The sequence below is a fragment of the Oncorhynchus clarkii genome, chromosome 16, assembly GCF_045791955.1.
Source record: "Oncorhynchus clarkii lewisi isolate Uvic-CL-2024 chromosome 16, UVic_Ocla_1.0, whole genome shotgun sequence".
Taxonomy (NCBI): Eukaryota; Metazoa; Chordata; class Actinopteri; order Salmoniformes; family Salmonidae; genus Oncorhynchus; species Oncorhynchus clarkii.
The window spans coordinates 29,047,690-29,074,644 of NC_092162.1; the positions used below are offsets into that span (position 1 = coordinate 29,047,690).

Consider the following 26,955-nt stretch of genomic DNA (forward strand, 5'->3'; position numbering starts at 1 on the left):
GTGTGATTGACTTGGAGTTACATTGTGTTGTTTAAGTGTTCCCTTTATTTTTTTGAGCAGTGTATATATACACACACACACACACAGTTCCGGTCAAAAGTTTGAACACACCTTCTCATTCCAGGGTTTTTATTTATTTTTAGTATTTTCTACATTGTACAATTATAGTGAAGACATCAACACTATAAAATAACATATGAATCATGTATTAACCAAAAAAGTGCTAAACAAATCAAAATATATTTTATATTTGAGATAGTAGCCATCCTTTGCCTTAATCAAATCAAATGTTATGTCACATGCACAGAATACAACAGGAGGAGGTTTCGGTACAGAGTCAATGTGCGGGGGCACCGGTTAATTGAGGTAATATGTACATGTAGGTAGAGGTAAAGTGACTATGCATGGATAATAAATAGAGCATAGCAGCAGTGTAGAAATGGGGGGTGGGGTGGGTACAATGCAAATAGTCTGGGTAGCCATTTGATTAGCTATTCAGGAGTCTTATGGCTTGGGGGTAAAAGCTCTCTTTTGGACCTAGACTTGGCGCTCTGCTACCGCTTGCCATGTGGTAGCAGAGAGAACAATCTATGACTAGAGTGGCTGGGGTCCTTGGCAATTTTTTGGGCCTTCCTCTTGGTATAGAGGTCCTGGATGGCAGGAAGCTTGGCCCCAGTGATGTACTGGGCCGTACGCACTACGTTCTGTAGTGCCTTGCGGTCAGAGGCGGAGCAGTTGCGATACCAGGCGGTGATGCAACCAGTGCTCTCGATGGTGCAGATGTATAACTTTTTGAAGATCTGAGGACCTGTGCCAAATCTTCTCAGTGAATAGGAGGTGTCGTGCCCTCTTTACGACTGTCTTGGTGTGTTTGGACCAGGTTAGTTTGTTGGTGATGTGGACACCAAGGAACTTGAAGTTCCCAACCTGTTCTACTACAGCCCCATAGATGAGAATGGGGGCATGCTCGGTCCTCCGTTTTCTGTAGTCCACAACCATCTCCTTTTTGATCACGTTGAGAGAGAGGTTGTTATCCTGGCACCACACTGCCAGGTCTTTGACCTCTTCCCTATAGGCTGTCTCATCGTTATCGGTGATCACTGTTGTGTCGTCTGCAAACTTAATGATGGTGTTGGAGTCGTGCTTGGCCATGCAGTCGTGGGTGAACAGGGAGTACAGGAGGGGACTGAGCACGCACCCCTGAGGGGCCCCTGTGTTGAGGATCATCATGGCAGCGTGGCCCGTCTGGAAGTCCAGGATCCAGTTGCAAAGGTGGTGTTTAGTCCCAGGGTCCTTAGCTTAGTGATGAACTTTGAGGGCAATTGGGTGTTGAACACTGAGCTCTAGTCAATGAATAGCATTCTCACATAGGTGTTCCTTTTGGCCAGGTGGGAAAGGACATTGTGGAGTGCAATAGAGATTGCATTATCTGTGGATCTGTTGGGCGGTATGCAAATTGTAGTGGATCTAGGGTTTCTGGGATGATGGTGTTTATGTGAGCCATGACCAGCCTTTCATGACTACAGACATGAGTGCCACAGGTTAGTAGTCATTTAGGAAGGTTACCATGGTGTTCTTGGGCAAAGGGACTATGGTGGTCTGCTTGAAGCATGTTGGTATTACAGACTCGATCAGTGAGAGGTTGAAAATGTCAATGAAGACACTTGCCAGTTGATCAGCACATGCTCGGAATACACGTCCAGGTAATACATCTAGCCTTGCGATCTTGTGAATGTTGACCTGTCTAAAGGTCTTACTCACATCAGCTACGGAGAGCTTGATCACACAGTCGTACGGAACAGCTGATGGTCTCATGCATGCTTCAGTGTTGCTTGCCTCAAAGCGAGCATAGAAGTTATTTAGCTCGTCTGGTAGGCTTGTGGCACTGAGCAGCTTGCATCTGTGCTTCCCTTTGCAGTCCATAATAGTTTGCAAGCCCTGCCACATCCGACGAGTGTCAGAGCCGGTGTAGTACGATTCAATCTTAGTTCTGTATTGACGCTTTGCCTGTTTGATGGTTCGTAGAAGGGTTTAGCTGGATTTCTTATAAGCATCCGGGTTGGAGTCCCGCTCAATGAAAGCGGCAGATCTACCCTTAAGCTCAGTGTGGATATTGCCTGTATTCCATGGCTTCTGGTTGGGGTACAGTCACTGTGGGGACAAAGTCATCAATACACTTATTGATGAAGGCAGTAACTAATGCGGTGTACTCCACAATGCCATTGGAAGTATGCCGGAACATATTTTAGTCTGTGCAAGCAAAACAGTGCTGTAGCTTAGCATCTGCATCTGCATCCTCAGACCACTTCCTATTGAGTCAGTGACTGGTACTTCAATTAAAAGGTGTGCCTTGTTAAAAGTTAATTTGTGGAAATGTATTTCCTTCTTAATGCGTTTGAGCCAATCAGTTGTGTTGTTACTAGGTAGGGGTGGTATACAAAAGATAGCCCTATTTGGTAAAAGACAAAGTCCATATTATGACAAGAACAGCTCAATTAAACAAAGAGAAACAACAGTCCATCATTAATTTAAGCCATGGATATCAGTCAATCCAGAAATGTCAAGAACTTTGAAGGTTTCTTCACGTGCAGTTGCAAAAACCATAAAGCGCTATGATGAAACTGGCTCTGATGAGGACTGCCACAGGAAAGGAAAATCAATAATTACCTCTGCTGCAAAGGATAATTCATTAGAGTTACCAGCCTCAGAAATAATCAATTAACTGCCCTTCAGATTGCACCTCACAGATTTCAAGTAACAGACACATCTCAACATCAACTGTTCAGGGGAGACTGTGTGAATCAGGCTTTCATGGTCAAATTACTGCAAAGAAACCACTACTAAAGGACACCAATTATCAGAAGAGACTTGCTTGGGCCAATAAACACAAGCAATGGACAATAAACTGGTGGAAATCTGTCCTTTGGTCTGATGAGTCCTAATTTGTGATTTTTGGTTCCAACCTCCATGTCTTTGGGAGACTCAGATTAGGTGAACGGATGATCTCTGCATGTGTGGTTCCCACGGTGAAGCATGGAGGAGGAGGTGTGATGATGTGGGGTGCTTTGCTGGTGACACTGTCATTGATTTATTTAGAATTCAAGGCACACTTAACCAGCATGGCTACCACAGCATTTTGCACGCCATCCCATCTGGTTTCAGCTTAGTGGGACTATCATTTGTTTTTCAAGACGACAATAACCCAAACAACACCTCCAGGCCGAGAAAGGGCTATTTGACCAAGAAGGAGAGTGATGGAGTGCTGCATCAGATGACCTGGCCTCCACAATCACCCGACCTCAATCCAATTGAGATGGTTTGGGATAAGTTGGACCGCAGAGTGAAGGAAAAGCAGCCAACAAGTGCTCAGCACATGTGAGAACTCCTTCAAAACTGTTGAAAAAGCATTCCAGGTGACTACCTCATGAAGCTGGTTGAGAGAATGCTAAACTGTCTAAAAGGCAAAGGGTGGCTACTTTGAAGAATATAAAATATATTTGTTTTACACTTTTTTGGTTACTACATGATTCCATATATTATTTCATAGTTTTGATGTCTTCATAATAAAGAAAAAGTCTTGAATGAGTAGGTGTGTCCAAACTTTTGACTGGTACTGTGTGTGTGTGTTATATACAGTGCCTTGCGAAAGTATTCGGCCCCCTTGAACTTTGCGACCTTTTGCCACATTTCAGGCTTCAAACATAAAGATATAAAACTGTATTTTTTTGTGAAGAATCAACAATAAGTGGACACAATCATGAAGTGGAACGACATTTATTGGATATTTCAAACTTTTTTAACAAATCAAAAACTGAAAAATTGGGCGTGCAAAATTATTCAGCCCCCTTAAGTTAATACTTTGTAGCGCCACCTTTTGCTGTGATTACAGCTGTAAGTCGCTTGGGGTATGTCTCTATCAGTTTTGCACATCGAGAGACTGACATTTTTTCCCATTCCTCCTTGCAAAACAGCTCGAGCTCAGTGAGGTTGGATGGAGGGCATTTGTGAACAGCAGTTTTCAGTTCTTTCCACAGATTCTTGATTGGATTCAGGTCTGGACTTTGACTTGGCCATTCTAACACCTGGATATGTTTATTTTTGAACCATTCCATTGTAGATTTTGCTTTATGTTTTGGATCATTGTCTTGTTGGAAGACAAATCTCCGTCCCAGTCTCAGGTCTTTTGCAGACTCCATCAGGTTTTCTTCCAGAATGGTCCTGTATTTGGCTCCATCCATCTTCCCATCAATTTTAACCATCTTCCCTGTCCCTGCTGAAGAAAAGCAGGCCCAAACCATGATGCTGCCACCACCATGTTTGACAGTGGGGATGGTGTGTTCAGTGTGATGAGCTGTGTTGCTTTTACGCCAAACATAATGTTTTGCATTGTTGCCAAAAAGTTCAATTTTGGTTTCATCTGACCAGAGCACCTTCTTCCACATGTTTGGTGTGTCTCCCAGGTGGCTTGTGGCAAACTTTAAACAACACTTTTTATGGATATCTTTAAGAAATGGCTTTCTTCTTGCCACTCTTCCATAATGGCCAGATTTTTGCAATATACGACTGATTGTTGTCCTATGGACAGAGTCTCCCACCTCAGCTGTAGATCTCTGCAGTTCATCTAGAGTGATCATGGGCCTCTTGGCTGCATCTCTGATCAGTCTTCTCCTTGTATGAGCTGAAAGTTTAGAGGGACGGCCAGGTCTTGGTAGATTTGCAGTGGTCTGATACTCCTTCCATTTCAATATTATCGCTTGCACAGTGCTCCTTGGGATGTTTAAAGCTTGGGAAATCTTTTTGTATCCAAATCCGGCTTTAAACTTCTTCACAACAGTATCTCGGACCTGCCTGGTGTGTTCCTTGTTCTTCTGAGCCTGACCTCTGAAACTATCACAGTGCAGGTGCATTTATACGGAGACTTGATTACACACAGGTGGATTGTATTTATCATCATTAGTCATTTAGGTCAACATTGGATCATTCAGAGATCCTCACTGAACTTCTGGAGAGAGTTTGCTGCACTGAAAGTAAAGGGGCTGAATAATTTTGCACGCCCAATTTTTCAGTTTTTGATTTGTTAAAAAAGTTTGAAATATCCAATAAATGTCGTTCCACTTCATGATTGTGTCCCACTTGTTTATATCTTTATGTTTGAAGCCTGAAATGTGGCAAAAGGTCGCAAAGATCAAGGGGGCCGAATACTTTCGCAAGGCACTGTATATATATATATATTTATATATATATATATATATATATATATATATACACACACACAGTACCTGCTTGCACCAATCTCATGTAATTACAGTAAAATACTATAAAATACAAATCCTGCTTCTCTTAAATTAATTAAATGCATTCATTCATTACAAGTAATTGTATAATATGTCTTAATGTAAAACATTTTATAGCATCCCTGCAGTAAAGCCTATTTACAGTATTAACCTAGCAACTCTGATGCCAGTATAATGCTGGAAATTTACAGCGGAAAGTACATTTTACAGTGTAATATTTCCCATTCACCAGCAACAGGTATCTTCAGATGTATGAGTGATTTTCCTATTTCTAGAGAAGGAAGGGTAAAATACTGAAGGACTGGAGAGGAGAACAGGATAATAGGACAAAAAATGAGAAGAAAATGGCCATTGTGAATAAATATTTTCCAAACACCCACTGTTTCTCTCAAACACATTGACAGGCCCTGAAATCCATTAGTGCTACAATGGCTAAAGGAAAGAGAGGAACTGAAAATGTGATTGGAGGCAATAAATAAGAAATGAAAGAATACAAACACACTCAAACCCATGGAAGAGAAAAAACAATGAGCAATTTTACTGATAGGAGATGCCAGTCTAAATTCTCCAGGGAGAGAAAGAGACAGATGGAGAGAAAGATAGAACCGGACAGAGACTTAATCACAATAAATATTGATAATGATTAGTAACACAGCAGCAGATAAATATTAAACAGTCTGTGTGTATTTCTGTGTGTGTGTGTGTGTATGCATGAATGTGTTTGTGTGTGCATGGGTGTGGAGGGGGGGCAATGGCGTAATGCATTGGGTAAGGGCTGTACATACATAAACCATAATCAGTTGAATCATAAATAATTGCCTAAACAAGGCATTTCAATAAAATTTCTGGCGATTTTTAAAATCACTGTGAAAAGTGCCTTTCAATTTGCGTTGTATAAATGATTATATCTATTCGGCCTGACCACCACTCATTTTATTGTGTTACAAACTGGGATTAAAATTGATTTAATTATCATTTTTTGTCAACAATCTACACAAAATACTCTAATGTCAAAGTGGTAGAAATATTTTGTTTTGTTTGATAGAAATTAAATAACTAAAATATACTCGTTACTCGTATTCAATACAGTCAATACATGTTAGAAACACCTTTGGCAGCTATTCCAACTGTAAGTCTTCTTGGGTGAGTCTCTAATATTTTCATAATTCTTCAAGGTCTATTAAGATGTTGGGGATCATTGCTAACCAGAATAGAAAGAGGAGTGGTAGGCCTCGTGCACAACCGAGCAAGAGGACAAGTACATTAGAGTGTATAGTTTGAGAAACAGACTAGAGGTCGACCGATTATGATTTGTCAACGGCGATACCGATTTATTGGAGGACCAAAAAAAAAGCTGATAACGATTAATCGGCCGATTTTAAACTTTTCTTTTATTTGTAATAATGACAATTCCAACAATACTGAATGAACACTTATTTTAACTTAATACATCAATAAAATCAATTTAGCCTCACATATAGAATGAAATATGTTCAATTTGGTTTAAATAATGCAAAAACAAAGTGTTGAAGAAGAAAGTAAAAGTGCAATATGTGCCATGTAAGAAAGCTAACTTTTAAGTTCCTTGCTCAGAACATGAGTCTTCAATATTCCCAGGTAATAAGTTTTAGGTTGTAGTTATTATAAGAATTATAGGACTATTTCTCTCTATACCATTTGTATTTCATATACCTTTGACTATTGGATGTTCTTGTAGGCACTTTAGTATTGACAGTGTAACAGTATAGCTTCCGTCCCTCTCCTCGCTTCTACCTGGGAACACATCGACAACAGCCACCCTCGAAGCAGCGTTACCCATGCAGAGCAAGGGGAACAACCACTCCAGGTTTCAGAGCGAGTGACGTTTGAAACGCTATTAGCGCTCACCCCGCTATCTAGCTAGCCATTTCACATCGGTTACACCAGCCTAATCTCGGGAGCTAATAGGCTTGAAGTCATAAACAGCGCAATGCTTAAAGCATTGCAAAGAGCTGCTGGCAAAGCGCACGAAAGTGCTGTTTGAATGAATGTTTATGAGCCTGCTGGTGCCTACCACCGCTCAGTCAGACTGCTCTATCAAATATCAAATCATAGACTTAATTATAATATAATAAACACACAGAAATACGAGCCTTAGGTCATTAATATGGTCGAATCCGGAAACTATCATCTCAAAAACAAAACGTTTATTATTTCAGTGAAATACGGAACCGTTCCGTATTTTATCTAACGGGTCGCAGCCATAAGTCTAAATATTCCTGTTACATTGCACAACCTTTAATGTTATGTCATAATTATGTAAAATTCTGGCAAATGAGTTCACAACGAGCCAGGTGGCCCAAACTGTTGCATATACCCTGACTCTGCGTGCAATGAACGCAAGAGAAGTGACACAAGTTCACCTAGTTAAATATTGCCTGCTAATCTGGATTTATTTTAGCTAAATATGCAGGTTTAAAAAGATATACTTCTGTGTATTGATTTTAAGAAAGGCATTGATGTTTATGGTTACGATTGTGCTTTTTTCCGCAAATACGCTTTTGTTTTGTCTTTGTTAGGAAGAAATAGTCTTCACACAGTTCGCAACGAGCCATGTTGCCCAAACTGCTGCATATACCCTGACTCCGTTGTAAGAGAAGTGACACATTTTCCCTAGTTAAAATACATTCATGTTAGCAGGCAATATTAACTAAATATGCAGGTTTAAAAATATATACTTGTGTATTGATTTTAAGAAAGGCATTGATGTTTATGTTTAGGTACACGTTGGAGCAACAACAGTCATTTTTCACGAATGTGCACCGCATCGATTATATGCAACGCAGGACAGGCTAGATAAACTAGTAATATCATCAACCATGTGTAGTTAACTAGTGATTATGATTGATTGTTTTTCTGAGATATGTCTGAGATATGGATTTTTCTTTGCAACTCTGCCTAGAAGGCCAGCATCCCAGAGTCGCGTCTTCACTAGACTAACGAGTTTCAGAAGAAAGGTCTTTGTTTTTAGTCATTTTGAGCCTGTAATCAAACCCACAAATTCTGATGGTCCAGAGACTCAACTAGTTGAAAGAAGGCCAGTTGTATTGCTTCTTTTACCAGCACGCCAGTTTACAGCTGTGCTAACATAATTGCAAAAGGGTTTTCTAATGATCAATTAGCCTTAGAAAATGATAAACTTGGATTAGCTAACACAACGTGTCATTGGAAGACAGGAGTGATGGTTGCTGATAATGGGCCTCTGTACAACTATGTAGATATTCCATTAAAAATCATCTGTTTCCAGCTACAAAAGTCATTTACAACATTATCAATGTCTACACTGTATTTCTGATCAATTTGATGTTATTTTAATGTATCAAAAATGTGCTTTTCTTTCAAAAACAGGGACATTTCTAAGTGACTCCAAACTTTTGAACAGTAGTGTATGTACGCACGTGAATCTTGTACAGGGCTTTACATGTACGTTCACATGCACACATGCACTTGCACACACATGTGATGACTGTGTGATGCTGTCTGTTGGGCTTTAGCGTGATGATTCTGCTCTGGCCATGTGCTGACCTTGAGGGAAGGCAGTGAATGATAAGGCAGGGTGACACAGGACTGTGTGTGTATGTCAGCCATAAAGCTGTCCGAGCTCGAACAGGTATTTATGGACAGAGCCTGGAGGATTGGGAGAAACATCTGTTTAGTCAGAGGAGATGGCCAGCCACTCTGTGTGTGTGTGTGTGTGTGTGTGTGTGTGTGTGTGTGTGTGTGTGTGTGTGTGTGTGTGTGTGTGTGTGTGTGTGTGTGGTGGGGTGGTGGGAGATAGTGAGAGTGTGTGTGTCTCTGTCTGTCTGTCTTTCTGTGTGTGACCCTACACACTGCAAACATCGCCAAGAAAACTTATCATGTAGTAGATTACCGGGGGCGTACGTGTCAAAAACTCAATTTCGTGAGCACAGTCTATAAACAGTATAGATTTTCCACAGTATTATTTTTGCACTTCTTGTATCTACTGTATAAGGTGTGTGTGTATGTGTGTGTGTGTGTGTGTGTGTGTGTGTGTGTGTGTGTGTGTGTGTGTGTGTGTGTGTGAGTGAGTTACTGTCATTGAAATGAATGGTAATGAATAATAATCCAGAGTTATTATGTGGACTCTGTGCTGATAACTGGGTATGCATCCCAAATGAGCCCTGGTCAAAAATAATGCATTATGTAGGGAATAGGGTGTCATTTGGGACCCGTTCTAAGTAACCTTCTCACTGCTAGGTCAGGATATAGATGATGGTGACCTCTGTCCTTGGTATGGATTAAACGTAGAGGGTAAAGGCAAGGAGGTACTAGGATGCAGATGATGCACACCCACGTATGTTTTTAGCTAGCTACAGTAGCTAGTAGTAAAGTGTTGGTTCCATGTGTCATGAGCTGAAATAAAATATTCCAGAAATGTTCCATACGTACAAAAAATGTACTTTTCTAAAATGTTGTGTACAAATTTGTTTACATCCCTGTTAGTGAGCATGTATCCTTTGCCAAGATAATCCATCCACCTGAAAGGTGTGACATATCAAGATGCTTTAAACAGCATTTAAAAATATATATATTTAACTTTTATTTAACCAGGAAGGGCTCATAGAGATTTGAAATCTCTCTTTCAAGAGCATCCTGGCCAAGATAGGCAGTACCAAGTCATTACACAATAACAGACAGCCAACATGAAAAACTACAGGTAATATAGTAAAAAAAAAAACAGAATTCACAAAAGTATAACAAAATCATAAAACAGTAAATTAAAAACATTGACAGGTCAGGGAATCAGCCTCAAAATCCTTCATCAATGATTTAAAAACACCAATTGGACAAGTTGTTCCAGTTTAAAAGTATTTTGTAAGGGGTTCCAAGCCTGATCATTTGACAGATGCACCTTGTTCTGGGGACAAAAAAAGGCCACTCTAAATGTGCAGTTTTGTCACACAACACAAAGCCAGAGTCTCAAGTTTTGAGGGAGTGTGCAATTGGCATGCTGACTGCAGGAATATCTACCAGAGCTGTGCCAGAAAATGTAATGTTAATTTCTCTATCATAAGCTGCCACCAACGTCATTTTAGAGAATTTGTCAGTACATCCAGCTGGCCTCACTACCGCTGACCAAGTTTAACCACGCCAGCCCAGGATGTCCACATCTTACTTCTTCACCTGCGAGATCGTCTGAGACCAGCTGATGAAACTGTGGATTTGCACAGAAACTTGACCTGACTGCAGTTTGGCATTGTAACCAACTTCAGTTGGCAAATGCTCACCTTCGATGTCCACTGGCACGCCGGAGAAGTGTGCTCTTGAAGGATGAATCCCATTTTCAACTGTAACGGGCAGATGGCAGAGAGCAAGTAGGCGAGCGGTTTGCTGATGTCAACGTTGTGAACATAGTTCCCCACGGTGGTGGCGGGGTTATGGTATGGGCAGGCATAAGCTATGGACAAAGAACACAATTGCATTTCATCTATGACAATTTGAATGCACAGAGATACTGTGACGAGACCCATTGTCGTGCCATTCATCCGCCGCCATCACCTCATGTTTCAGCATGATAATGCACGGCCCCATGTCGCAAGAATCTGTACACAATTCCTGAAAGCTGAAAAGGTCCCAGTTCTTCCATGGCCAGCATACTCACCAGACATGTCACCTATTGAGTATGTTTGGGATGCTATCGATCTACGTGTACGACAGCATGTTCCGGGTTCCGCAAATATCCAGAAACTTCGAATAGCCATTTAAGAGGAGTGGGACAACATTCCACAGGCCACAATCAACAGCCTGATCAACTCTACGGGAAGGATTTGTTTCGCCCTGCATAAGGCAAATGGTGGTCACAAACAGATACTGACTGGTTTTCTGATTCACGCCCCTACTTTAAAAAAAAGTTATCTGCAACCAACAGATGCATATCTGTATTCCCAGTCATGTGAAATCCATAGATTAGGGCCTAATACATTTATTTCATTTGACTGATTTCCTTATATGAACTGTAACTCAGTAAAATCCTTAAAATGGTTGCATGTTGCATTTATATTTTTGTTCAGTGTACATTTAAAAAAGTACAATAAATCAATTGAATATACACCATCACAAAAAATCCATTATTTCTTTTGATCATGTCTAAAGAAACATTATGATATGAAGAAAACGTATTTCAAAAGTACCGAATACAAGTTGGCCTACTGTATGTTATCTGGCTAAGCTCCATGCCATAGGCTGTAGGCTTGTTTCCTTATCTGAAAATATATGTTTATAAGTTCCATTCCATTATATTATATGATTTTATAGTAAGAAGAATATAATTGAACTTAGCTGAAATAAATAGAAAGGATATTTTTCCCATTCCTAAGCAAGTACGCATATGAAGTTGCTATGTAGCTTCAAAGTCATCATTTGAAACAGGTCCTATATGCTAGATTTAGAGTTATTTGTCAACTTTAGTTGTGACTGATACAAACATTAGAATGTCTTAGAAATCAAAACATATATGGTCTGCATGATGCAGATAAGCTATCAATGATTTGAGAAAGTGTGTGCTCTGTTTCTTGCCTCAGGCTGCACAGCTTTTCTCTCATCAAGTGATCATATTTTCACCCATCAGACTATTTTCAATGTAATCTTGTCTCTACTAATATGTAAAATATATTCAATTTAGAATGGCCCTTTATCAAATGGGCAGGAACAGGGGGAAAAAGGAATGTCATCTGTATGCACTTGAATAGTGAATGGAGGCTGCACGCTTTCCGCTTACCTCGGTTTTATATGCTACACTATAAAAATAAGAGCCCCTATTTCACTTCATGCATCAACCACTGTTTGAAGAGCATGCTCTTACTGCGCGACAGGTGATATTCTGCCCATGGGCTCTCCAAGCCTGTTTCTGCAGCTACCCAGTGTTTAATTTGGGAAACCAAGTGAAGGCTGTTTCGGATACATAGATAGTAACTTATTTTCGCAACTAAACTTATTTCACTAAACTCATTGTATTCTTTTTTTTTTTGTACTCCTTGACGAAGGCCATGCAGCCGAAACGCGTCGGTTTAAAAAAAACTTTGTTTCTATTAAAGGCATTTTAATTAATTATATGAAGAGTGCCTTGGTCCTCTTTTCTTTTTGATGACCAATTTACCCCTTTTACCAAAGAGCACCTTCTATCTACCAAAATGTAGCGCTTCTCTTCCTCCTCTTTCTACTAGTTAAGCATAGCACTTCGGTGGTACTTAGAGGAAGCAGCTCCACAGTCATTTCTTTCTGTGTTTTTTTAGGACATTTTGCAACTCAAACTATGGATTTTACCCAAGAGGCTACAATATTTTCCTATTCCCATGAAGAGGGCCAAAGGATTATTACCACTACCTCATTGCTAGATGAGATGACAGCCACAGAGAATCCTGGAAAGGACTTTAACAAGGCTTACAGAGACTTGCAACACCTTATGGAGAAAGATACCAAACTTTACCTCAATTCTATCACCTTGCCTGACTATTGGAGGAAAGGCCTAATCCCCAGAGGCCTCCGTATTATGAAGTTTCCAGCTAATGGAGCACAAGATAAAACTGCATTTAGAGATAAATGGGAGGCTATTCTCAGCAAGTGTTCGATTGACACAATCGAGAGCACCCTGTCGGGCTATATCACCGCCTGGTACGGCAACTGCTCCGCCCACAACCGTAAGGCTCTCCAGAGGGTAGTGAGGTCTGCACAACGCATCACCGGGGGCAAACTACCTGCCCTCCAGGACACCTACACCACCCGATGTTACAGCATTGTCGGAACTAGAAGCACAAGCATTTCGCTACACTCGCATTAACATCTGCTAACCATGTGTATGTGACAAATAACATTTGATTTGATTTGACCTAATGCTACTTCTAATAGAATAATTTAAAAAGGACAGACAAGTAGTCCAAACATAAATTGAAGAAGTAAAAAGGAAAATCACAGAACACAGTGACAATTCTAACAAAGCACAATGTGATGATATCTTGAAAGAGAAAGTAGACACATTCACTCTGACATTGAAGCAAGACAAGCTGAGAAAATTCAGAAGAAATGAAGTAGACTATAGAGATGGCAAGGTCTTTGCCTGGAGAACACCAACACGCAAGAATTCAGAATCACATCTGCAGAGAAGGAAGCCTAGATCTGTTTCTTTCAACTTTACAAGCAGTGACGATGAGGATCACTCCAGACGCTCAGAGGCCAACTCCTCCCTATATTTTTAGATCAGGAAGAGGAGTCACGCATGTTCCTCAACAAGAGAGGGAGAGGAGGCAGAATAGGCCAACACGGAGGGGGAGGAAGAAATCAAGACTATCCAACCACACGGAGCAGGACCAGAACAAGGCTGTGATCAACATTTCTGGAGAACCCCTTTCTGATGATTGCATAAGGGTATTGTCTAAAGGACTGTCCTTTGCCCCCACATATTCAACTGATGAATTTAATACAAAGATTGACCTATTTAGTTTCTACAGGAATCTAAATATGAAGGCCTGGTACAAGCAAAACAATCTCTCCAACTACAGACGCCAGTGTCTCAGATCAGGCAGTTTCTGTTCCCTCAAAAACACATTTTAAGCCCAAGTCCACTTTTTGTCCCATCGTCCAGAATGCCACACTAAATACATTTGCCAGGAAAGTGAATTTTGATGTGGATAATCTGTTTAAGGGTAAAATTGACCCCAACCAAACACGACGTAATCTTTCTAAGACAGAGAGGGATGCAGTTGAATCATTGTCCAAAAATGAACGGAGTGTGGTTAAAAAAGCAGACAAAGGTGGTGCTACAGTAGTGTGGAGTAAAGACAAATATGTGACAGAAGCCTACCGTCAATTAGACAATGATGAATTCTACCAATCTTACCTTCAACCCTACAGAGGACCTAAAAACTGAATTGAAAGGGATCCTCACAGAAGCTAAGGAGAATGGCTACATTTCAGACAATGAGTTTACATCTATTTTCAATGGCAGTCCGCGTATGGCTTCTTTTTACCTTCTTCCAAAAATCTTGAAAACCCCCAGGCAGACAAGTCATTAGTGGTAATGAAAGTCTGACAGAACCCATCTTTAAGTACACTGATTACTTTATTAAGCCTTTTCTGACGTCACTCCCAGCCTATCTTCAAGATACCACAGATGTGTTGAACAAAATGAAGGAATTGAACAATATAGGTACAGCTTCCTTTTTAGTCACCATGGATGTGGAGTCTCTATACACCACCATTGAGCATGAACAAGGTTTTGCAGCTATGCACCATTTCTTGAGTACCCTACCTGAAACTGAGATGCCTCCTACAGATTTCATTGTCTCACTGACTGAATGGACTCTTAATCATAACATCTCTACCTTTCAGGACCATATATTTAAACAGGTCAAAGGGTGTGCCATGGGAGCTTGCTACACTGGTTTGTACTTGGGTAAATGGGGAAATGACTTCATTTTGAATCCTTCTAATATCCATTTCTTTGACCGGATTATATGGTGGGGACGCTATATTGATGATGTTTGCCTGTTTTGGTCCGGCCCAGAAGATTAACTTATTTCCTTCCACCAATACCTTAACAGCATTAACCCTAACATCAAACTAACTATGGGGTACAGCAAGGATAACATTCATTTTTTGGACCTCGACATTAGAAAAATGACAAAGGTTGTTTGCACACATCAATCTTTAGGAAGTCTACATATGGGAATACCATTCTGAGGGCAGACAGCTTTCACCCCAAAAGGCTAAAAGAGAATATTCCATATGTCCAATTCCAAAGAGTCCACAGAATTTGCGATCAGGAAACAGACTAAATCAAATCAAATTTTATTTGTCACATACACATGGTTAGCAGATGTTAATGCGAGTGTAGCGAAATGCTTCTGCTTCTAGTTCCGACAATGCAGTAATAACAAGTAATCTAACTAACAAAACTACTGTCTTGTACACAGTGTAAGGGGATAAGGAATATGTACATAAGGATATATGAATGAGTGATGGTACAGAGCAGCATAGGCAAGATACAGTAGATGGTATCGAGTACAGTATGTACAAATGAGATGAGTATGTAAACAAAGTGGCATAGTTTAAAGTGGCTAGTGATACATGTATTACATAAGGATACAGTCGATGATATAGAGTACAGTATATACGTATGCATTTGAGATGAATAATGTAGGGTAAGTAACATTATATAAGGTAGCATTGTTTAAAGTGGCTAGTGATATATTTACATCATTTCCCATCAATTCCCATTATTAAAGTGGCTGGAGTTGAGTCAGTGTCAGTGTGTTGGCAGCAGCCACTCAGTGTTAGTGGTGGCTGTTTAACAGTCTGATGGCCTTGAGATAGAAGCTGTTTTTCAGTCTCTCGGTCCCAGCTTTGATGCACCTGTACTGACCTCGCCTTCTGGATGATAGCGGGGTGAACAGGCAGTGGCTCGGGTGGTTGATGTCCTTGATGATCTTTATGGCCTTCCTGTGACATCGGGTGGTGTAGGTGTCCTGGAGGGCAGGTAGTTTGCCCCCGGTGATGCGAGAGCCTTACGGTTGAGGGCGGTGCAGTTGCCATACCAGGGCGGTGATACAGCCCGCCAGGGTGCTCTCGATTGTGCATCTGTAGAAGTTTGTGAGTGCTTTTGGTGACAAGCCGAATTTCTTCAGCCTCCTGAGGTTGAAGAGGCGCTGCTGCGCCTTCTTCACGATGCTGTCTGTGTGAGTGGACCAATTCAGTTTGTCTGTGATGTGTATGCCGAGGAACTTAAAACTTGCTACCCTCTCCACTACTGTTCCATCGATGTGGATAGGGGGGTGTTCCCTCTGCTGTTTCCTGAAGTCCACAATCATCTCCTTAGTTTTGTTGACGTTGAGTGTGAGGTTATTTTCCTGACACCACACTCCGAGGGCCCTCACCTCCTCCCTGTAGGCCGTCTCGTCGTTGTTGGTAATCAAGCCTACCACTGTTGTGTCGTCCGCAAACTTGATGATTGAGTTGGAGGCGTGCGTGGCCATGCAGTCGTGGGTGAACAGGGAGTACAGGAGAGGGCTCAGAACGCACCCTTGTGGGGCCCCAGTGTTGAGGATCAGCGGGGAGGAGATGTTGTTGCCTACCCTCACCACCTGGGGGCGGCCCGTCAGGAAGTCCAGTACCCAGTTTCACAGGGCGGGGTCGAGACCCAGGGTCTCGAGCTTGATGACGAGCTTGGAGGGTACTATGGTGTTGAATGCCGAGCTGTAGTCGATGAACAGCATTCTCACATAGGTATTCCTCTTGTCCAGATGGGTTAGGGCAGTGTGCAGTGTGGTTGAGATTGCATCGTCTGTGGACCTATTTGGGCGGTAAGCAAATTGGAGTGGGTCTAGGGTGTCAGGTAGGGTGGAGGTGATATGATCCTTGACTAGTCTCTCAAAGCACTTCATGATGACGGATGTGAGTGCTACGGGGCGGTAGTCATTTTGCTCAGTTACCTTATCTTTCTTGGGAACAGGAACAATGGTGGCCCTCTTGAAGCATGTGGGAACAGCAGACTGGTATAGGGATTGATTGAATAAACACACCGGCCAGCTGGTCTGCGCATGCTCTGAGGGCGCGGCTGGGGATGCCGTCTGGGCCTGCAGCCTTGCGAGGGTTAACACGTTTAAATTTCTTACTCACCTCGGCTGCAGTGAAGGAGAGACCGCATGTTTTCGTTGCAGGCCGTGTCAGTGGCACTGTATTGTCCTCAAAGCGGGCAAAAAAGTTATTTAGTCTGCCTTGGAGCAAGACATCCTGGTCCGTGACTGGGCTGGATTTCTTCCTGTAGTCCGTGATTGACTGTAGACCCTGCCAAATGCCTCTTGTGTCTGAGCCGTTGAATTGAGATTCTACTTTGTCTCTGTACTGGCGCTTAGCTTGTTTAATAGCCTTGCGGAGGGAATAGCTGCACTGTTTGTATTCGGTCATGTTACCAGACACCTTGCCCTGATTAAAAGCAGTGGTTCGCGCTTTCAGTTTCACACGAATGCTGCCATCAATCCACGGTTTCTGGTTAGGGAATGTTTTAATCGTTGCTATGGGAACGACATCTTCAACGCACGTTCTAATGAACTCGCACACCGAATCAGCGTATTCGTCAATGTTGTTATCTGACGCAATACGAAACATCTCCCAGTCCACGTGATGGAAGCAGTCTTGGAGTGTGGAGTCAGCTTGGTCGGACCAGCGTTGGACAGACCTCAGCGTGGGAGCCTCTTGTTTTAGTTTCTGTCTGTAGGCAGGGATCAACAAAATGGAGTCGTGGTCAGCTTTTCCGAAAGGGGGGCGGGGCAGGGCCTTATATGCGACACGGAAGTTAAAGTAACAATGATCCAAGGTCTTTCCACCCCTGGTTGCGCAATCGATATGCTGATAAAATTTAGGGAGTCTTGTTTTCAGATTAGCCTTGTTAAAATCCCCAGCTACAATGAATGCAGCCTCCGGATAAATCGTTTCCAGTTTGCAGAGAGTTAAATAAAGTTCGTTCAGAGCCATCGATGTGTCTGCTTGGGGGGGGGGGGTATATACGGCTGTGATTATAATCGAAGAGAATTCTCTTGGTAGATAATGCGGTCTACATTTGATTGTGAGGAATTCTAAATCAGGTGAACAGAAGGATTTGAGTTCCTGTATGTTTCTTTCATCACACCATGTCACGTTGACACTACAGTGTCAAATCTGCTGAATTTGAGAATCACTTCTTGAATCGGGCCTACAGCGTTCAGGTCCTGAAAGATACAGGTATAAGGGCACGATTACTTGACAGAGAGAACTTGTTGCTAAGGGGAGTGCCTCGTGATACATCAGAGAGAGTGTATTTTGTTACAAAATACAGCACTGAAGCAGAGAACATCAAAATAATAATACAAAATAATTGGGGCATCATCCAAAGTGATACGTTACTACTCCAAGTCTTTCCTGAGCCACCAGTCATAAGCTTTAAGCGATGTCCTACCCTAAATGACAAATTAGTCCACAGTTATCTCCCGGGTGACTCTCAAAAAACTTGGCTTGACCACAAACCAAAGGGCTCTTTTAATTGTAACCATTGCAACCATTGCAGAAATATTGCACAGAATAAGTATTTTGTTGACACAGCTTCCAAAATGGAGTATTACGTCAATCATTTCATTAACAGCAAACCTACCCATGTCATCTATAGATTGGAATGTCCACAATGCAAGGTGTTCTACATTGGATGGACAAAGAGACGCCTTCAAGACCGCTTAGCAGAACACAAGTACGCCATACGTGTAGGCAATGAAGACTACCCCATGGCAACCCTGGCTCCCTACAAGCTATGGGTATTGATCATATTCCGGCCACTATTAGAAAAGGTGAAAAGGTCTTAAACAGTTAAACCAAAGGGAAAGTTTTGGGATTTACAAACTACAGGCCACAAAATACCCTGGTTTAAATGAAGATATGGATTTCTCACCCTTCCTGTAGGTTCGTGATAGGTTAATTTGCTGTCATCTAGTGGAAATTTTGCTCAATTGCCCTCAACTATGTTTAGACTGTTGTTGTTCATGTTTTGCTGTGTTCTAGTGTACTATGGAATATATTGCTTTCTTATTATTGACACTTTTCCCTGTCATATTTAAGGTTAGAACTACCTTTCTAAGTGTTCTGATACTTCTAGCTTGGAGTTGTATTTTTATGATAGCCTAGCTACAGTATTTCACCTTTTAATGTGTATAGTATTGTTTACTAGGTGTGTCTAATCAGTTTTGTAACCACTCCCTCTTCGATTAGGGCTAATTGGAAAAGCTGTTCAAGAGAGGACATTGTATTATTAGTTTTTTGTACTCCCTGACGAAGGCCATGCAGCCGAAACGTGTCGGTTTAAAAAAAACTTTGTTTCTATTGAACATGCCATACTAAAGAGTACCTTGGTCCTCCTTTTTTTTGATGACCAATTTACCCCTTTTACCAAAGAGCACCTTCTATCTACCAACATTTACTATTATGTACCTTAGTAGCGCTTCCCTTCCTCCTCTTTCTACTATATTTCACTGAACTGTTGACAGCTCCTCAGCACGCTTGAAAAAGGAATAAAGGAGATAGAGTAGGAGATGGAAATGCATGGTGGTGAGATATTCTGTATAGCTTAAGTTAGTGCCACCCAAGTAATTGTGAAAATATAAAAAATTCCCTATTCAAAATCAAATACAAATTCACTATAATTGTAGGTGAACTGTGAGCCGTCCCCGCACAATCAAGGAACCAACAGCATCGACTAGAGCTACAGTACCAGTCAAAAGTTTGAACACACATACTCATTCAAGGGTTTTTCCTTATTTTTACTATTTTCTACATTATAAAAAAGTGAAGACATCAAAACTATGAAATAACACATATGCAATTATGTAGTGAGCACAAAAGTGTTAAACAAATTAAAATATATTTTATATTTGAGATTCTTCAAAGTAGCCACCCATTGCCTTGAGGACAGCTTTGCACACTTTTGGCATTCTCTCAACCAGCTCCATGAGGAATGCTTTTCCAACAGTCTTTAAGGAATTCCCACATATGTTCAAGTCCGGGCTCTGCCTGGGCCACTCAAGGACATTCAGAGACTTGTCCCGAAGCCACTCCTGCATTTTCTTGTCTGTGTGCTTAGGGTTGTTGTCCTGTTGGTTGGAAGGTGAACCTTCACCCCAGTCTAAGGCCCTGAGCACTCTGGAGCAGCTTTTCATCAAGGATCTCTCTGTACTTTGCTTCGTTCCTCTTTCCCTTGATCCCAACTAGTCTCCCAGTCCCTGCTGCTGAAAGACATCCTCACAGCATGATGCTGCCACCACCATGCTTCACTGTAGGAATGGTGCCAGGTTTCCTACATATGTGACGCTTGGCATTCAGAGGAGTTGCTTACGTCTGGCCACTCTCTGGCCACTCTACCATAAAGGCCTGATTGGTGGAGTGCTCACCTCCACCACTCCACTAAAAGCACTCTATTGGTGGAGTGCTCACCTCCCTGACCAAGGCCCTTCTCTCCCGATTGCTCAGTTTGGCCAGGCGGACAGCTTTAGGAAGAGTCTTGGTTACAAACTTCTTTCATTTAAGAATGATGGAGGCCACTGTGTTCTTAGGGACCTTCAATGCCCCAGAAATGTTTTGGTACCATTTCCCCAGATCTGTGCCTCAACACAATCCTGTCTCTGAGCTCTACGGACAATTCCTTTGATGTCATGGCTTGGTTTTTGCTCTGACTTGCACTGTCAACTGTGGGACCTTATATAGACAAGTGTGTGCCTTTCCAAATCATATCCAATCAATTGGATTTACCACAGGTGGACTCCAATCAAGTTGTAGAAACATCTCAATGATGCTCAATGGAAGCAGGATGCACCTGAGTTCAATTTCAAGTCTTATAGCAAAGGGTCTGAGTGCTTATGTAAAAAGTTATTTCACTTTTTTATTTTTATAAATTTGCTAAAATTTATTAAAACCTGTTTTTGCTTTGTCATTAAGCTTACTTACCTTGACTTGGAAGTGTTGTGTTGGATAGTCATAACCAGCTACCTAACATAGCATCCCTCTGTTTGAGCAGTGTGTTTGAGTAGGCTAAACTAGCTGGCTGCATTTGCTAGCTAAGTAAGTGAAACTGATTGTGGAGATAAAAAACACAATCTCTCCCTCTCTTGCTTCTCCTTCATTTATGAAGAAATTAATTTGTTCAAAACTGTTCAACTATTGTCTTTCTCTCTCTTTGAGTCAACTACTCACCACATTTAATGCACTGCAGTGCTAGCTAGCTGTACCTTATGTTTTCAGTACTAGATTCAGTCTCTGATCCTTTGATTGGGTGGACAACATGTCAGTTCAAGAGCTCTGATAGGTTGGAGGACGTCCCCCAGAAGTTTTCATAGTTACTGTGTAAGTCTATGGAAAGGGGTGAGAACCCTGAGCCTCCTAGGTTTTGTATTGAAGTCAATGTTCCCAGAGAAGGACGGAAGCTAGCTGTCCTCTGGTTACACCATTGTGCTACCCAATAGAGTGCTGTTGAGGCTACTGTAGACCATTGCAAAATAGTGTTTTAATAAAGTATTTGGTGACGTGATTATATTTAGTATAGTTTTATTTAAAAAGGAAAACTTTTTGAAGTTTAACATAAAAAAATATAAATAAATTACTGAGAAGGATGGTCCTTTCCTTGCTCCTCTGAGGAGTCTCCACTGCTAGGCAATGTGTGTTACAGCACAACAGACACCATACAACAGCATGAGACAGTGTGCTTCAGGGAGTGTTTGTTACAGTGTGTTGTAGCTAGCGTGTTGCAGTGATAACCTTACCTGGATGCGTAGGAGGGAGGTTCCTCTGGGTGTGTTCTCAGGCAGACTGATGTTATACAGGGATTTAAGGAAGATGGGCCGGTTGTCATTCTCATTGATCAGGTCAATGTAGATACGGGCAAAACCCACATGTTCTGACATGGACTCATTGGCATATAGCTGAAAAAGATAAGAGTAGAGTCTCTGATCACTTGAACACATCAAAGTTCTAGACATAGGGTAGGAAGGAAGTGGAGACGTCATAGAACATCAAAAAGTAAACATTACTGGAGACACCTGGGCAATTTTAGTACAGTGTTGCATTTGCCAGCAAATAGATCTGCGGTGGCTTATTAATGGTAAATACGTGAATTGTTTTGCCCCACAGTCAGCCAATATGCTTAGCTAGTTAGCAATCATTTCTACACTATTTTGCTAACTACAGTTGTTTTTACATTTTACCATTGTGACATGCATCCATGCGTATCCACTTTCTATGCATATGCTCATGTACTTTGTTTTGAACTTAATTAACAGACTGAAATTAGTTTAAAACATGTCATACTTTATTCAGTTTTAAGGATCCAAAACACAATATCAAATGTTTTGGTAAATAGTGGTGGTGAAGTAACACAATATACATTTAAATTCTCAACCAAGTCTGCAGCACTGAGTGCTGATTTTTAAAGCCTGAGCTAGACAGTGTCGTCTGCTATGGCATTGTCGCATAAGTGAAATGTGGCAGCATTATTCTTAGTTTGTATACAGTCATTACAGGGACAATCTCATGATCACATGAGAATAGAACCAAAACATACAGTACATTTCTCACAAGCCAATGATTGGCTGTCAGTACAAATGTACTGTATGTACAGTACGTGTGTAACAAGCGGTCTGAGAGTCGGGGAAAACAAGTTCAGGGAGTGAGTGTTTTAATAAATAAACGCAACTAAACACAAAATAAGAAACATAAACAACGCACAGACATGACACTGGAACAGAAACAATAATGCCTGGGGAAGGAACCGAAAGTAGTGACATATAGTGAAGGTAATCAGGGAGGTGATGGAGTCCAGGTGAGTCTGGAGACGTGCGTAACGATGGTGACAGGTGTGCGCCATAACGAGCAGCCTGGTGACCTAGAGGCCGGAGAGGGAGCACACATGACAACGTGTTCCACCTGAGGTGGCATTAGTCAGATGATCCTATACTGTATTTATAGCTATACACTGTAAACCCCATTATGCTGTCATTACTGAAAACATTTGAGGAAGCCCATTGCACTTAATATATATGAGAACAGTTACTTAAAGTGATTTTGTTATCATAACTCAAACTAATAGAGTCACTGTCACCCTGTAGGGGGTCCAGATTTGAGTTGAATCAGCTTGAACATTTTGTGTAACTACGACATGCTTCCAATATAATTTCCCAGTGCTCCTTGCTTTTCGACTTTGAGTGAATTGTAGAGTTACCATCCACGACTGTATTTGTTCGGGACATAGATGTTCTTGTTGAATTCATTCATTTTCAGTCATGTGGCCTTCACCAAGTGAGGTTTTAGGCAAATGTTGTCATTATAGTTACTCTTTATGACAGTACAATAAATACATATCTCATAAGACCTTATGTTTAGCTTTACCCTAATACAGTGGCCTGAAACTCATGGTATACAGGCCAAATCAGGCATGCAAGTAGGGTTGCATTTCTTTCTTTTAATTCTTCAGTGCAATCTCAGAAAAAAAGGTGCTTAGTAGAACCATAGAGAGTTTTTCGGCTTGTCCCCATAGGGCATGATCATCAACCGTTTTTGAGTCGAGATCACTAGAGTCAAAATACAAGTCGAGATCTAAATGTTTTATTTTTTTACATGACTTAACAACACAAGCCTATGCAACATTAACCTATTTAAAAACAGTACTGTAGTTATGAGTTGTGTGCAGTAGGCCGTAGGCCCAAAACATTATATCATAATTATTTTTGCTTGAATTGTCCTGGCAATACATTGATGTCAGACCAATATTTGAGGTAGGCTATACTATCACACTGGTAATAGATCAGTTGTTGTATTACTTGTGTATTACTGAGTGAGCATACATTTTAATAAATCACTTTTTACATTTTTTTGCTGGGCTTATAGAGCCTACATCTGATGGTCAGTCTCAGTGGAGGGGGAGGGCAGCAGACTGAGGGTCTGCCTCTCATCCCTCTGCTCTCCCTTTCCTCCACTGACACTGACCAAAAAGGAACACCGTTTTTCAGCTGATAGCAAAACTCGAGTACCACCACATTTTTTCTGCCCAGTGCACAAATTAATGTTGTTACTCTTATGACCAGAAAAATTTAAAGCCTATCTATCCACTTCCCTACTCACTCATTGCAGCTGCAGTGCTGGTTGGGAACACGCGCAGGCCAGCTGAATCGAGACTAATTTAAAAAATAGGAATGAAAGGTTTATTGCTCGGAAATGTTTGGTGATTGACTAAGAATGCCTTGGAGATTGGTTGGTGACCACTGCCATAGAGGAATAATTATTGGTGCTACTGTAGGTATAACCTTTTGCAGAGAGGATACTGCAAATGCATCCAACAACTTTGTAGAGACACAAGCCTGATGTAGTCATTGCGTGCTATGAATATGGGACCAAATACTAAACTTTTGACAATTTTTATACACTTTAAGTGAATTTCTCACAATACTGTACTTATAGTATGACTTGAACAGGGGGGCCTAGATACACAAAGTGCTTTAATTTCTAAACAGTTAAACAGATATGTATGAAAATGCCATCAAATATAAAGTGACATTCCGTATTGTCGCTTCATTTGAAATATTTGATCTCAAATCCAAAATGTTGGAATAAAGAGCAACATTTTAACAAAGCAAATTTGAGGAAAACGCTACAGAAGTTCTATCAACACATTGACTGTAGTACTCACTTTGAAAAAACGCTCAACCCCTGTTACTCCCCCTTCCAGGATGTCTACAAGGCCCTCCCCCACCCTCCCTTCTGCAATTCAGATCATGACTCCATTTTGCTCCTCCCTTCCTATAGAAATAATCTCAAACAGGAAGTACCCATGCTAAGGTCTATTCACCGCTGGTCTGACCAATCGGAAATGCATTATTCAAGATTGTTTTGATCACACAGACTGCGATATGTTCCGGGTAGCCTCTGAGAATAACATTGACATATACACAGACATGGTGACTGAGTTCACCAGGAAGTGTATAGGGGATGTTGTTCCCACTTTACCTATTAAAACCTACCCAAACCAGAAACTGTGGATAGATGGCAGTATTCGCGCAAAACTGAAAGTGCAAACCACCCCATTTAACCATGGCAAGGTTACTGAGGATATGTTTGAATTCAAACAGTGTAGTAGTTATTCCCTCCGTAAGGCAATTAAACAGGCAAAACGTTAGTACAGAGACAAAGTGGAGTTGCAATTCAACGGCTCAGACATGAGATGTAAGCCATCTCCGTGGCTTGCTTGAGTAAGACGTTAAAGTGTGTTAACCCTCGCAAGACTGCCGGACCATACGGCATCCCTAGCCGCGTCCTCAGAGCATGTGCATACCAGCTGGCTGGAGTGTTTTACGGACATATTCAATCTCTCCCTATCCCAATCTGCTGTCCCCACTTGCTTCAAGATGTCCACCATTGTTCCTGTACCAAAGAAAGCAAAGGTAACTGAACTAAATTACTATCATCCCCTAGTACTCCTGTCATAGACCCACTTCAATTTGCATACCTCCCCAATAGATCCACAGATGATGCAATCGCCATCGCACTGCACATTGCCTTATCCCATCTGGACAAGAGGAATATCTATGTAAGAATGCTGTTCATTGACTATAGCTCAGCCTACAACACCATAGTACCCTCCAAGCTCATCATTAAGCTCGGGGCCCTGAGTCTGGATCCCGCCCCGTGCAACTGGGTCCTGGACTTCCTGACAGGCTGCCCCCAGGTGTTAGGAAACAATACCTCCACTTCGCTGATCCTCAACACAGGGGGCCACAAGGGTGTGTGCTCAGCCCCCTCCTGTACTCCCTGTTCACCCATAACAGCGTGGCCACGCATGCCTCCAATTCAATCATCAAGTTTGCATACAACACAACAGTAGTAGGCCTGATTACCAACAATGACGAAACAGTCTACAGGAAGGAAGTGAAGGCCCTGGCAGAGTGATGCCAGGTAAATAACCTCTCCCTCAACGTCAACAAAATTAAGGCGCTGATCGTGGACTTCAGGAAACAGCAGAGGGAACACGCCCTTATCCACATTGACAGGACCGCAGTGGAGAAGGTGAAAAGCTTCAAGTTCCTTGGCATACACATCACTGACAATCTGAAATGGTCCACCCACACAGACAGTCTGGTGAAGAAGGCGGAACAGCACCTCTTCAACCTCATGAGGCTGAAGAAATTTGGCTTGGCCCCTAAAACCCTCACAAACCTTTACAGATGCACAATTGAGAGCATCCTGTCGGGCAGAATCACCGCCTGGTATGGCAACTGCACCGCCTGCAACCGCAGGGCTCTCCAGAGGGTGGTCTGCCCAATGCATCACCAGGGGCACACTGCCCTCCAGCACCCGATGTCACAGGAAATTCAAAAAGATAATCAAGGACATCAACCACCCGAGCTACGGCCTGTTCACCCCGCTACCATCCAGAAGGTGAGGTCAGTACAGATGCATCAAAGCTGGTACAGAGAGACTTAGAAGCTATTTTTATCTCAAGGCTATCAGACTGTTTAATAGCCATCACTAGCCGGCTACCACCCGGTTACTCAACCCTGCACCTTAGAGGAGGGGAGTGTACACTCTAAAAAAATTATGGTTCTAACAAGTACCAGATAGGGGATCTTAGGCTTGTAACCATAGCATAATATTTTTGTGCTATAGTGAACCATTTTTGAAGGTAAAGAACCATTTAAAAAAAGTTGCTATATTGCACCAAAAAAAGGATTCCACTATGGTTGCAACCCTTTTTGGGACAAGATAGAACTTTAAAAATATATATTTATAGAACCCTTGTTATGGTTCTTTATATGAACCTTTTTTATGGTTCTTTATGGTTGGTTCATAAAGAACCATTGAAAGGTTCTTTGTAGAGCCTATTGAAGAACCATACAGGGTTTTTTGTTCTGGTCAGCCATATTATATAGTTAAAAATCCAGCGGTCTAAGGCACTAAGTCTTCACTACAGCCCCGGGTTCGATCCCGGGCTGTGTCCCCGTTGGCTGAGACCGGGAGACCCATGAGGCTTCGCACAATTGGCCCAGCGTCATCCGGGCTAGGTGCGGGTTTGGCCGGCCAGGATGTCCTTGTCGCTCTTGCGACTCCTGTG

At 41.8% G+C, this 26,955-nt stretch overlaps 1 pseudogene; it reads right to left on the reverse strand.

Annotated features, from left to right (window-relative positions):
• Nucleotides 1–1,542: 1,542 nt before the first annotated feature.
• The window catches only part of LOC139367293 (cadherin-23-like), a 187,209-nt pseudogene continuing 161,796 nt past the window's right edge, over nt 1,543–26,955 (reverse strand).